The sequence below is a fragment of the Podarcis pityusensis genome, assembly GCF_964106645.2.
Source record: "Podarcis pityusensis genome assembly, chromosome: W".
Taxonomy (NCBI): Eukaryota; Metazoa; Chordata; class Lepidosauria; order Squamata; family Lacertidae; genus Podarcis; species Podarcis pityusensis.
The window spans coordinates 16710554-16721800 of record NC_138045.1 but is presented as its reverse complement, the minus strand read 5'-3'; the positions used below and the strand labels follow the sequence as shown (position 1 = coordinate 16721800).

The 11247-nt window shown below is 45.3% G+C and overlaps 1 pseudogene across 1 annotated transcript; it reads right to left on the bottom strand.

The window, feature by feature from the left end:
* Positions 1 to 2396: 2396 nt before the first annotated feature.
* Positions 2397 to 3333, bottom strand: LOC308467610 (E3 ubiquitin-protein ligase RNF4 pseudogene; annotated as a pseudogene). Its single transcript has one exon. The product of its transcript is annotated as an E3 ubiquitin-protein ligase RNF4 pseudogene (transcript).
* Between the last annotated feature and the right edge of the window lie 7914 nt (positions 3334 to 11247).

Genomic DNA, 11247 nt, shown 5'->3' with positions numbered 1-11247 from the left:
TTGAGTTGTGTTTGAAAGAATTGATACAAACGGAGACTGTTTCCCTCTAGAGGGAGCATGTGAAACTGTTACAGGAGTGCAACAGGGAGAGCTCCAGCTGCAAGATAAGATTCTGAAAACTAGAGTCTGACCTTGGATCACTCAAAATGTTGATAGGAGAAGCCATTGTGACTGTATTATACAAGATAAACTACTCGCTGGAACAGCTCCATAAAAAGACAGATGACACGATCTCTAAAATTGACAACTTGGAACAGAACGTGATTAATTTGAATCAAAAAGTGAGTGTCAATACAGAAACAACTCAGGATTTGGTACAGGAACATATCTCGGTTGGACAAATGGTGGAGGAAAAGGAGAAAGCTGATGATTTGAAAATGGTGGAGAAAAAGGAGAAAGCTGATGATGTGAAACCAAAAGTAGTACAAGCGGGATCCTTAATTTCTCAGAAGCAGATTGAGGATTATAAATTGAGGTCTTTCATGACTGAATCTAGCAAAAGTCAAATTTTGAGGCTAGGATCCCGGCTTGGATTGAAGAAGGAAAGTTGGAAAGAACCCTCTATCCAGGGATTGACTGACTTTTGGGACATGGACCTGGGCTTGGAGGAGCTTGAAGTTTTGGGGGTCGCTAGAATTGGAGGAATCCTGAAATACGTTCTGAAACACTCTATGGACTTTACTTTTAACTTTGGAAATTTGGCTGAACTGTCCAGAAGGAACAAAAGTATTGTTAGGCTGGAGTTTTCCCGAGATTTGCTCCTGAGCATCAAAGAATATGAAGAAGACCTGCAGAAGGGACTTGGAAGAGATTTAAGAGCCTCAGATATAAGGGCACCAGGTTGATGGATTATATGGAACTGACGGAAAGGACTGGCAGAATCCGAAGCCAGGGAGAGGAGATAGTGGAAGATTAATGGAAAATTTAAAGTGTTTATTTAGAAATTTTGTTAAAGTAATGACTGTCAGAAAAATGGTGGAATGATATTTTATGGATTTAGCAGAAATGCTATAAGAAGTTGGGTGTATATAAGTAATCAACCGTTAATGGGAAATAAGGTTAAAGAATATGTTATTCATAATATGACAGAAAATAGAGAAAGATGGAAAGGATTTGCTGAAACAAGTACTAGAAGCGGGATACAAGAAGGGAGGTGTGAGGAAGTCGAGGAAACAAGGGAATGAAGGACAGAGTATGGAAAAGGAGGGATGTTTTAAAATTGTTTTTGTCTTGCTTTGTTCATGTGTTTAGTTCAATGGGTTTAGGGTGGGTTTGTATTGTTTATATATTGTATTGTTTTTCTCTTTTCTCTTTTTTGTTTTTTCTCTTTTTTTTCTACTTTTTTGTAACTTTTAAAAGCAATAAATATTATTTTTTTAAAAAAGAGAGATGCTGCTGATTAGCTGGATAGCCCATGTTTTCTACCAACGGAAGATTGGGTGGCATACATTTAAGATACAGGTAGGTAGCCGTGTTGGTCTGCCGTAGTCGAAAGAAAATAAAAAAATGCCTTCCAGTAGCACCTTAGAGACCAACTAAGTTTGTGATTGGTATGAGCTTTTGTGTGCTCATGTATCTGAAGAAGTGTGCATGCACACGAGAGCTCATACCAATCACAAACTTAGTTGGTCTCTAAGGTGCTACTGGAAGGCATTTTTTATACATTTAAGAGAAAGTCTTTCATTTAAGAGTTATCAACATAAAACGTTTTAAAGCAATTAGACCTATTAGTACAGCAGCATCCCAAAGTTCAACAGGTCAAGCCATTCATAGTTCCACTATGACTACGTGACAGGGCTGAGAAAGGGAGTCACCGCAACTCAAGTTGACTTCATCATGCGAGGTTCAAGTCTTACATGCTTGCTGCTTGAAACATGGCCCTATGGATGCAGCTTCCCCACAGCAAAGCGTTTATGAGAAGCAGAGAATTACTTTATCCTCTGCCAACCATTTGAGGAGTGTTTCACATAAATGGCTTAGTTCATCTCCATTGGATTCTGCCCCACGTGGCAACCTCGGTACGGACTCCACTATGAATTGCTCCATAAGCATATGCCTGGACAGGAAAAGCTGCTCAGATCTAACATGATGGCTGTATTCTCTTCAAGAGAAGACTCGGACCACCAAGAGTTCTTTGTAATAAACCATTCATGCATGCAGCGTTAGAAATGAGCCACAGTGTTGTATAAACCTTGGTCTTTATTAGGGCTACATCAACAGAAAGAGGGGTTTGCCACTAGAAAGCAAGTAGATGTGGAACAGACTTCCACCGGTGAGTGGTTGGCTTTGGTTTTTTACAAGGCAAATTGCAAAAAGAAGCTGCAGGTTGTATTATCATAGGTGACTATGACTAGCCTAGTCTTGAATAGATGAGTTCACTCAACATCAGTCTTTTCTCAAAGCAGCAACAGAACTAGAACAGAAATGAGATATCGGCACAAAGCAATGTGGCAGCAGCAGACATATCCTCCAAGCTGTTCTTCAAACGTCTACAGACCTCAAAAAATGTGAGCTGCAAAAACCTTAAAGCAAAATGAAGCTGAAACAGTACAACTGGACTATAAGGAGGCCAACTGGAAAAAAGTGAAATTGCTAACTGTCATATTGAAGTCATATATACTGTACTTGGTGTGTTCTTTGGAGTTCACTCATGTTTATGAAGGCCACATTAGACTGTGTTCAGGAACACCCATGTCTTCACATATAAATTGGATGATACTCCTTTGGAGTGAGTTTCCTCCTACAAATTGGGCAAAAGTTAGCATACCTAAGAAAATTGCTGAGGCACTGACTACAGAAGATGTGGCCACATGTTGTTGACACTATAAGCCGTCCGCTTTGCACAATCTCTGCAAAGCTGTCTATGCAAATTCCACAACTCAAAGTGCCTGAGGATCTTGCAAATTCCCTCCTTCCCACTTCTCTGGGGAGCTTTCTAGTGGCAAGAGCACCACTCTGTGTGTGTCTGCTATCACCACCACCACCACCACCACCACTAAATATGAGGCTGTCAGACAATGGTTGAGGTCTGAACTCTCTATTGGGCTGCTGTCCACTCTCTCCAACAAGCACAAGAGAATCGTTTTGCGTAAGATCAACAACTAGAGGTTCTGAAGTTTCGCAAGTGAGGTCAACTACTTCCACATCAATGCTTCTATCTTTAAGGCTGTGTGGCAGGGAGGAGGAGGCGGAGGAGGAGGGGATACAGGGTTCAGAAGCAGTTCCCACCATCATCCTGTCCAGAGTATGAGGAGGTCTTGTGGAGGTGTTGCGACTGCCCCTCTTGCTTTTGCTGTGCTGGGTTGCATTACATTCTGTACTTGTTGAACTCATGATGCACAGGGATGGGAGAGGCACAGGCTGCAGAGTACTTGCTTCCCCCCTTATCTCCGTGTGCTGCTCCCTGCTTAGTCGCCAAGCAATTCTGTAATGTGATAAGGATGATCATGAATGCTCTCTCTAAAGCAACTTGATGCAACTGGTGACGCTTTGGAGCACTGTGACTTTCTTAGAGTTGTCTCTTTTATAGCAGGTACTCCGAAGCTGGAGCAAGTTCAACATCTTGAGGAGTTAGGGCAGGCTTCCTCAACCTCGGCCCTCCAGATGTTTTTGGCCTACAACTCCCATGATCCCTAGCTAGCAGGACCAGTGGTCAGGGAGGATGGGAATTGTCGGTCTCAAAACATCGGAAGGGCCGAGGTTGAGGAAGCCTGAGTTAGGGTGTCTTTCGTGTTACTCTATAGAACTGCATTCACGTGGGAAGAAACAGGATTAGGCTAAGAAGCAGGCACACAACTATTAGTTTTCTATCTTTCAGCCAAGAGATTAGCTAAAACAATTAGGATTATTACGAGGTGGAGCATCTTTCCCTACCTTGACAGTCCTCTTTATACAAGAGTCTGATAAGGAGAAGGGAAGAACTCATGATGAATGTCTCTTCTTCAAGAAGAACCAGGGCACATAGCCAAGCTGAGGACGATGGGAAATCTTAAATGAAATTCATTGGCGTTGCCTCTACTAGAGCGCACCTCCTATGGCTGCTCTTGCAAGAGGTATTTTCCAGGTATGACACATTCAGTGTGTACACCCAACAGGGTGGATAAAAGTCAATGATTTAAAAAAGAATAATTAAAAAATCTGTTTTTTATTTACATTGGATTTTTAAAATAAAATGCTTTTGGAGGAAAGATCTTTCTAAAGATAGTTTTCTATTTAAGTTACATTATAGTCCAAAGGCTATTCATCAGGAAAGAAGTATTTGTTTTAAGTCTTTCATGTGTGCTAAAACTCAGTCTAAGTTTTTTTTTGGTTTTTTAACAAAAAAACCCCACATTTAACCACATCAGTTAACAAACATGGATACATATGCTATAATTTTATTGTTTTAGTTAAATACGCTATTTAAAATGTTATTAAGGAAATGATTATTTTTCTCCTTCAGCTGTCCACGGAGGCGCAGGTCAATTCTGTGTCCAGGGCAGCTGTTTACCAGCTCCATCTGGTACGGAGGATGAGACCCTCCCTGCCTGCAGACTGTCTGGCCAGAGTGGTGCATGCTCTAGTTATCTCCCGCTTGGACTACTGCCATGTGCTCTACATGGGGCTACCTTTGAAGGTGACTCGGAAACTGCAATTAATCCAGAACGCGGCAGCTAGACTGGTGACTGGGAGCGGCTGCCGAGACCACATAACACCGGTCTTGAAAGACCTACATTGGCTCCCAGTACATTTCTGAGCACAATTCAAAGTGTTGATGCTGACCTTTAAAGCCCTAAACGGTCTCGGTCCAGTATACCTGAAGGAGCGTCTCCACCCCCATTGTTCTGCCCGGACACCTGGGTCCATCTCCAAGGGCCTTCTGGAGGTTCCCTCGCTGCGAGAAGCCAAGTTACAGGGAACCAGGCAGAGGGCCTTCTCGGTGGTGGCACCTGCCCTGTGGAACACCCTCCCACCAGATGTCCAAGAGAACAACAACTACCAGACGTTTAGAAGACATCTGAAGGCAGCCCTGTTTAGGGAAGCTTTTAATGTTTGATGGATTACTGTATTTTCATATTTTGTTGGAAGCTGCCCAGAGTGGCTGGGGTAGCCCAGCCAGATGGGCGGGGTATAAATAATAAATTGTTGTTGTTGTTGTTGTTATCAGGGAGAGCATTGGTGCCAAAATGAATTTGGCAAAGAATGGATTATTAAGGGAGTCTTTCTAGTGAGCACAGTGCACTGGTGAAGCTGCACAGAAGCAGCGTCAAATGCTGAGGCACAACATGGGGAAACTTCTCGAATTTGCAAAGGGGATTTTAAAAAAAAATAAAAGTCTTGAAGTGCAAACTTTGAAAAGAACAAAAAGTTGCATGATCCCTCCATAGCTTCTCGTTTGCCCAAGGCGGCAGTGCACTGTTGTGCATCTCGATCGGGCTCACAGTCAAAGCGACTGCACAGAAGCAGCGTCAATATTGTCCACCTCTTTTCCAAAGACTTTAAGTAAAACAAACTTACCCAGTAGCTTCTTTGGAAGCTGCCCTCGGACCTACAGCAGGAGGAGAGACACAAAAAGGAGTTAGATCTCCAGTATGGCCCATGCTCAAACATCCAAGGAAGCATCCTGGCTCTTTTACTGCAGCTGCATAAGCATTGCTGGGGTCTAGCATGGGCAAAAGTGCACAGATTGAGAGACTGTTGTATCCTTGCAAAATCTTTTCCTGTGGCTTTTTGCCAGTTCCTCTGACAGGTAGTGGCAAGAGTGTTGAACTAAGACTGGGCAGACCAGGGTCCAAATCCACAGCAGGCCATGAAGCTCACTGAGTGACCATGGGCCAGGCACTACCTCTCAGGGTCATAAGCATTTTATCAAGTCAATATTGCGAGGAACAACTGCATAGCTGAATTGAAAACCCCTGGACCAATTAAGGGATCAATATTAAGACCACAACGTATCACTTATAGATCAAGCAAACCTGTGGCTGATTAATTTATTCATTTTGAAGTGTTCTACTCTCCTTTCCGGTTGAGAGAGTAGCTCTGTGTATGTTACAACAGACTACCATAAGAGAAGAAGCGGCACACAGACAATCCAGCACTCTTTGGGCTGGTGGACAGCGTGCTAACCACTTGGGTTAAAGTGGTTATTCTTTTAGGTTAAAGAATATGTAAGTGATTGGCTGCACTATCGCCAAGTCAATGAAATGTTTAAACAGGATTTGAGGGGGAAAGGATTTGATGATAACAAATCAAAATTTGAAATTGATGTATTGAATAATAAATAAAAAATTTTTGTCTAAAATGTATAAATTGCTGCTTGAATGGCATTTGAAAGATGAAGAGGTAAAGTTGGTTATGATACACTGGGCCAAAGATTTTGGGTATAATATACAGTTAAAAGATTGGGGGAAACTGTGGAAGGAAGGATTAAAATTTACTGCATGCAATGCTTTGAAAGAAAATGTGATGAAAAAGATGTATAGGTGTTCTATCACCCCAGTAAAATTAGCTAAAATGTATAAAATAAGTAATAAATGTTGGAAATGTAAAGAAAAGGAAGGACCTTTTTATCACATGTGGTGGGAATGTAAAAAAGTGAAAAGCTTCCAGGAAATGATATATAATGAGATGAAAAAGATGTTGAAATATACATTGATTAAGAAACCAGAAGCATTTTTACTTGGCATTGTAGGAGATGATATTAATAGACAGGATTGTAAGTTGTTTTTATATGCAATGACTGCAGCAAGGATATTATTGGCACAAAAATGGAAGCAAGAAGAACTACCAACGAAAGAAGAATGGAGGGTGAAGTTGATGGACTATGCAGAATTAGATAAATTAACAGGAAGGATTCGAAACCTGCGGGATCAGAGATTCATAGAAGACTGGAGTAAATATATGAACTATTTGAAAAGTAATTGTGATGAACAGATTACGCTAGTAGGACTGCAAGAAGTTTGGTAAGGTGGATAGTTTGAAATACTGCAAGAAAGACTATGAAAAGCATTATTAGTTAAGGATAATTACGGTAAATGTAATCTAGAAGTTAAGAAATGCAGAATAAGTGATAAAGAATGGGAAATCATCAGAGGTGTTGACGGAAGTCTAAAATATTGTATAAGATGAGAAGATCTGTTGTACGATATATATAAGATTTTTTAAAAAAATTATGGATGGCATTGAGAAAGTGGGTAGGGAAAAGTTCTTCTCCTGCTCTCCAAGAATCATAGAACTGCAGGCTCTGAGTAAGATCAGGTCGGCCCCCACGTTCAGCCTCCCAGGTCTCAGGCCAGCTCTCTATCCGCCACACCACCCTGCCTTCCCTTTGCACGCTCAAGAGCTGTCTTTGGCTCCTTGCTGCCTATACCCTCAGAAAAGGAATCCCCGCCCCTCGCTTTCGGAGGGAGCCGCTGCTGCCATCTGTGCCTGGCGTGCACGGGTGGCTCACACCTCTTGCGTGCTCGCTCTTGTATCATGTCCTGCTGCAGCCTCGGAGGGCAAGCGCCTCTCCCCTGCCTTGCCCGCTTCCCATGAGAAAGCCTGTGGGAACCACACTTTCTCCCTGGCTGCAGGTCTCATCTCTCGCCCACGGCACGCAACTTCACATTCACACACGCGCAGGCATACACGTGTCTGCCGCCCTTTGGGTGCGCACCTTGCCTCCTTGCCATGCTGGCAGTTCTCTCAAGCAACAGGTGTAATAAGAACAACACTTTCCTGGCGATTTTCCCGCAAGAAAGCTCCCTCTCCTTGTTGGCGCTGAGGACCGAGCGCAACAGGCACACGCAACATTTCTTTCCCCAAAGAAATCTGGAAGCAGATTTTAAGGGCTGTGATTCCCAAATTTCATTCCCATCCTTGGGAATCGTTTGTGCACTATATCTTTTTCAGGGGTTCCATTGGTAACCTACATGAAGCAATAGAGAGTATAATTGAGAATCTAATCCTCCCCCCCCTCTATCCATTGCAATTTTCCAATTTGGTTCAGGGTGACTGTTTTTCTACACACCCCTCACCCTCTCCAGTTGCACATCCAGACTCAGGCATGCTGATGGGTGAGCTGTGTGATAAGCCGGTGGAGATAGGGTTTTCGTGTATTGGGGAGGGGGTACTTTGTACATGCTCAGAAGCACCCTCACACATATCCCAAGGCATGTGGATGAAAGCAGGCAGTGCCAAGAAGGCGTGTCTGTGTGTTTGTGTGGGCACTAGGGGTATGACTTGTGGACTTTTCTTTTCTTCCCCCAAAAGAGTTTCCTGTATCATAAAGGGATGCACTTTTGCTTAGAAACACTGGAAAAGGGACTAAGTATTCTCAGTTATGGAAAAAGGTCGCCCCAAAATGAAAAGTTGGAAACATCCTATATGTAACGTTACTACTCATAACTATGAGCACTTTTTAAAACTTCATGGAACTGTTTATAACTTTTACAGCTGCCTGGAACTTCCTCAAACTGTGGAGAATGTTCAAGAAGAATCCAAATATTGGTCTATAGGGAAAGATTTGTGGGCAAGCAACTAAACTTCTTAATTTTTAATATTTCTTTCTGTGGCAATATACAATTGTGGTTGGAGAATCCCAGCTGGGTGGGCGGGGTCTAAATATAATCAGAATCAGAATCATTACAATGTCACACAAGATCCTCAATTTATTCTCAGCAATAAGAAGTGATGACCCATGTGTATTAGAAAATTTGCAAGCTCTATTTTTCCTGGATACATGCTATGCATATTACGTACTACATTGTTTATTTATTTTTTGTTTGAATCGGGTGCTCAGCTTCTTCTACCATTGCAAGGAAATAGCCTCCTATCCTGAGCAGTACTGAGTGTCCAGCCAAGCAGTGGACTGGGATGCGGGCCTCACTGGAGTCCCTTGGGCATGCCCATTGTGCAGAACCTGCCTGGCCAGAGCCCCCTCTGACAGCAGGCACCATGGGGGGGGGGGGAAGAGATCTGCTCGGTGGTGAAGTGCCCCCACTTTGCATGCCAAAGGCTCCAGGTTCAATCCCTGGCACCCCCACCCCCCCTTAAAAGGACCCTTGGCCGGAGAGCTGGTGCCAGCACAGCAGACAATACCGGTGGGTTAGATGGACACCAGTGTCCGCCAGATTCTTCTGTTCTGTGCCTTGGTGGAGCAGGTGTGATGAAACCTTGGGCCTCACCCCGGAGGTTTCTGAGCTACAATTCCCCTCAGCCCCAGCTGATGGTGGTTGATGGGAGTTGTAGTCCAAAATATTTCTTTGTTTGCATTTGTATCCCACCTCGTTCTCCAAGGAGCTTAACGTGGCAGAGGTACAGGGTTCTCCCTTCCCGATTGAATCCCATCGCAGCACTCTCTAGCAATACCATTGCAGTGCCTTTGAGTGCATGCAGAGTGCCCATACCCTGTGATGCCTTGCGACTGGCCTTCGCGTGGCTTTATCCACCAGGGGTCGCCGCGAGGGGCGGAGAAGGGCTATAGTTCAGAAGGTCCCAGGCTTAGTCCCCAGGGACATCTCCAGCAAGCAGGGCTGGGAGAAGACTATGAGGAGATGCTGCCAGTCAGTGGAGACAATTCCGAGCTCTATAGACCAGGAGTCTCTGACTTGGCAAAAGGCAACCGCCCCACGTTCTTCTGTTCTTCTATTATTCTGCGTGGAGCAAATGGGCGCACGAAAAAGGGAAGGAAAGAGAAGGAGGGGCACACATTTCAACACGACACCCTGGTCGGGTGCTATTTATTCATTCCTTAAGTGCATTTATATCCCCTCTTTTCCTCGGAGGAGCTCAATGTGACATCCACGTGGCGTCCAGAGTGGCGCAATCTAATCCCAACGACAACCCTGCGAAGTAGGCTAGAGTGACAAGCAGTGACTGGCCCAGGGGGGGGGCAACTTGTATGAAATATTGTGGGAGGCCAGGTAAGCCCCTTCCCGCATAATTGACTGTCCCACCCAAATATTTGATTAGGGGGTGGGGAAAGGGACCTCGACCCCTAGGAGTTGGCTTCCATGGACTGGCCTCTAATGCCACACGCAGAGAGCTTCGAGGCCGAGTGGGAGGATTTGAACCCAGCTCTCTCCCAGGTCCTAGTCTGACAAACTAATCACTATGCCACCCCGGATCTCTTAAAAAGAGCTCCTTCAACAACGGAGGCCAAAAGGCAACATGAAAGTGTAGTGATTTGGGAGGACTAGAGGAAAGGGAGGGGGCGCTGACACCAGCCGCTCTTAAAGGGCTCAAAAGAAGAGGAAGGATGTGCGCGAGAGCAGGAGTGACGCGAGGAATCAGGGCATCATTGGCATGGCGCATAATTGCGCAGGGGTGCGCGCAGACCTCGATGCACGCAGCCTCAAGCGCTTCTGGTTCACTCTTCGGCGGCCGATCCCGAGCGGTCATTCGCTGCTGGAGACGTGGGGAGGTGGAGATAACAGAGGCCGGAAACATCTTTGCTAGCGGCACCGAGGAAACTCAGCGGTAGGTAGAGGACTTCCCAAGGTGGCAGAGAGGGGGAGCCCACGGCCATGTTGGCTGCCAGTCCGGCGAGCGACGGGCCACGGGGGGTCGACCACACCTGAACTCCCCATTCTCATTTCCCGTCAACCGGCTTGCAGGAATTGGTGGGACTTTGCTGGGAGGTCCCTTCCCCAGCTTTCTGAACGATTTAATTTGTAACGCACTGCCTTTCTGGCCAAGGAACCCAAGGCGGCTCACCATTTTCGAATGCAGAAACCAATAAATTACACAGCATAAACTAAGAAATTCTCGCTGAAGTAGGAAACAGACCGAGGTGAGGAGTTGAGTTTTGGCGCGCCTCTTCCGCTCCAGATGTGGTCCCCAGGCTCCAGCAGCCTCTGGAGAGCCGCAGGCCCCTCATCCCCAACGCTCCGAGCTTGGGGAGGGCTGTTGCACCAGCAGCCTGCTTCCAAGGTGCATCTGGAGGATGGTCTTATAAGAATTTGAAGGTCTTAGATAGGTCATAAATGTTCATAAATGGACCAAGCAAACACGTGCCTAAATATAGAAACCACATGTCTGGGACTTCCGGGTTTGCCCCATCGGCAATGGCGGATTTCCTCTGAATCAGAGGAATCTGCTCCGCGGAAATCGGGTCTGGCCACCGCGGCGAAGGCGGGGACCCTTCAAAAATCACAGGCGGGTGAAGCCTGTGAACGTGGGATTCGGCGGGCACCATCAGCGCCCCCCCTACTCACGGGGAAACCCGTTTTCGGGGATCCGGAGCGAAGTGGGGTGAGTGGCGCGGTGCTTTGAATCGACTGCTAC